The sequence below is a fragment of the Nerophis ophidion genome, linkage group LG10 (assembly GCF_033978795.1).
Source record: "Nerophis ophidion isolate RoL-2023_Sa linkage group LG10, RoL_Noph_v1.0, whole genome shotgun sequence".
In the NCBI taxonomy this organism is placed as follows: Eukaryota; Metazoa; Chordata; class Actinopteri; order Syngnathiformes; family Syngnathidae; genus Nerophis; species Nerophis ophidion.
This window is the reverse complement of record NC_084620.1, coordinates 72,354,174-72,356,673: the sequence shown is the minus strand read 5'-3', so window position 1 is coordinate 72,356,673 and position 2,500 is coordinate 72,354,174. Positions and strand designations below refer to the sequence as shown.

Below are 2,500 nucleotides of genomic sequence, written 5' to 3'. Positions count from 1 at the left end.
TACTATCTATCTATCTACCTCATTGGCTGCTCCTAAGAGGTCAGGTGACTTCAAAGGTGACACCTCATTGGCTGCTCCTAAGAGGTCAGGTGACTTCAAAGGTGACACCTCATTGGCTGCTCCTAAGAGGTCAGGTGACTTCAAAGGAGACACCTCACTGGCTGCTCCTAGGAGGTCAGGTGACTTCAAAGGAGACACCTCATTGGCTGCTCCTAGGAGGTCAGGTGACTTCAAAGGAGACACCTCATTGGCTGCTCCTAGGAGGTCAGGTGACTTCAAAGGTGACACCTCATTGGCTGCTCCTAAGAGGTCAGGTGACTTCAAAGGAGACACCTCATTGGCTGCTCCTAAGAGGTCAGGTGACTTCAAAGGAGACACCTCATTGGCTGCTCCTAGGACGCCTGGCTTGGAAATTCTGGGAAACGTCTTTGGACTTTGGAAGCAGCATAGATTTCTGCACTCTTTTTTTTTTACACTGAATTTTAAAACACTGACATTTTAAATAACAATTTTTAATCATTTAGTTTTTAAACACTAAGATATTATACACGGAATTTTAAAACATTTGTTTAAACATTTAATACAAAACAATTGTATACACTGAATTTAAAAAAAATAAATATATTTATAGATATATACACACATATGTTTAAACACTGAATTAAAAGTAGTTTTTACACAATGAAATTTAAAATATAAAATGTTCATACACTGAATTTAAAAACACTACTTTTTTAAACTGTATTTTTACACACTGAATTAAAAAAATACATTTTTAAAACATTGAATTTTTAAACACTTCATTTTTTGAACTGATTTTCATTAAACATTTTTATACACTGAATTTTAAAACAATGCATTTGAAATATATTTTTACACACTGAATTATAAAATACAAACTTTTCATACATTGAACCTTAAAACACTGCTTTTTTAAACAATGTTTAAACACTGAACTAAGAAAAAAATACTTTTATATACTGACTTTAAAAAAACTTGTATTTTTACACACTGAATTCCAAAGAAAAAATGAATGTTGAAACACAGAATTATAAAACACTTATTCTTTTTTTTAAATATAATTTTTAAATAGAATTTTTATACACTGAACTTTAAAACACTGACTTTTTAAACACACATTTTGCTAACATTTTTTTCTATGAATTTCTCAGCTTAATTTCATGCAAAAAAAAAAAAAAAATCAGTTGACCAAAAATTGCGTGACATAAAAGTAGAGCCTTTCATCAAGAAGACACAAATGAAGGTGAGGTGTGAGACAGACAAACATCTGGCCAGGTGGAGAAGCCCCGCCCCTCCCCTTCGCACCTTTAATACTGTCAGGTACACACAAAGTGCAAGTTAACACAACAACAACTTTCTCTGCAAATATTTACATCACTTCCTTTTGCTTTCTGCTTCCTGCCAGCCTGACAAAAACATCCTGGCTAGTGCTCGCCACACCGGAGTATGAGGGCCACTCTCATAACACCTGAGGGCCACTCTCATAACACCTGAGGGCCACACTCATAACACCTGAGGGCCACTCTCATAACACCTGAGGGCCACTCTCATAGCACCTGAGGGCCACGCTCATAGCACCTGAGGGCCACGCTCATAGCACCTGAGGGCCACTCTCATAGCACCTGAGGGCCACAATAATTACACCTCTATGACCAGAAATACATCCAAGATGTACCAAAGAAAAGTCCTCAGCACAAAGCCCAAATGATGGAGAGTTAAGTCGACAATTAGCAGGTCAAAAGTGTCAACATTCTGGGGGAAAAGTTAAAAGTTTGTTTGGGAACAAAGTAGCAAATATATTACAAAAAGTTAGAATGTTATCGAAATGAGTTAACATTAATTTCTTTGGAGAAAAAAATATTCTTTACAAAAGTAAAATATTTTGCAAAACAAAGTTGAAAAAAGTGTAATTTTGTGTGGAAAAAGTCCTCATTTGAGGGAAATAAAGTGTGAAGAGTATGAGGAAAGATGAGTCAAACATTACAGCCACAAGGTCATAATATCAGCAGGAGAAAGTCACATTATTATTTTGAAAACACTTGGAATATTTGGTTGGTAGTGCTAGAAAACAAAGTGCTACTATGAGAGGGAGAGAGGCTTAGGCTCTTTTTTAAAGACATAGACCTTTTTTTAAAAAAGAATAAAACAGCAATATTGAGATGAAAAAAAACTAATTTGACAACAAAACAATTTAGTAGAAAAACACATGGGAGTCACAATATTACAAAAAAGTATTGTAATTTTAAAAAACAATGACTTAATAGAATTAAAAAAGAGGAATAAATAAAGCCACTTGTCCAGGGTGTACACCGCCTTCCGCCCGATTGTAGCTGAGATATGCGCCAGCGCCCCCCGCGACCCCGAAAGGGAATAAGCGGTAGAAAATGGATGGGATGGAATCTTGCTAGCAAAAGGTCACAACAGTTTGATGAAAAAAACTGCAATATTAAGAGAAAAATAGCAATATTTTCATTTCAAG

General features: G+C 35.6%; 1 protein-coding gene across 1 annotated transcript in view; it reads right to left on the bottom strand.

Annotated features, from left to right (window-relative positions):
* The window catches only part of LOC133561250 (cyclin-dependent kinase 17-like), a 135,796-nt gene that overhangs the window by 2,733 nt on the left and 130,563 nt on the right, over positions 1-2,500 (bottom strand). The window contains exon 17 of the mRNA XM_061914600.1: positions 1-2,500. This exon is cut by the window's left edge and continues 2,733 nt beyond it; it is cut by the window's right edge and continues 2,042 nt beyond it. The gene's annotated coding sequence lies outside the window, so the exon portion shown is untranslated.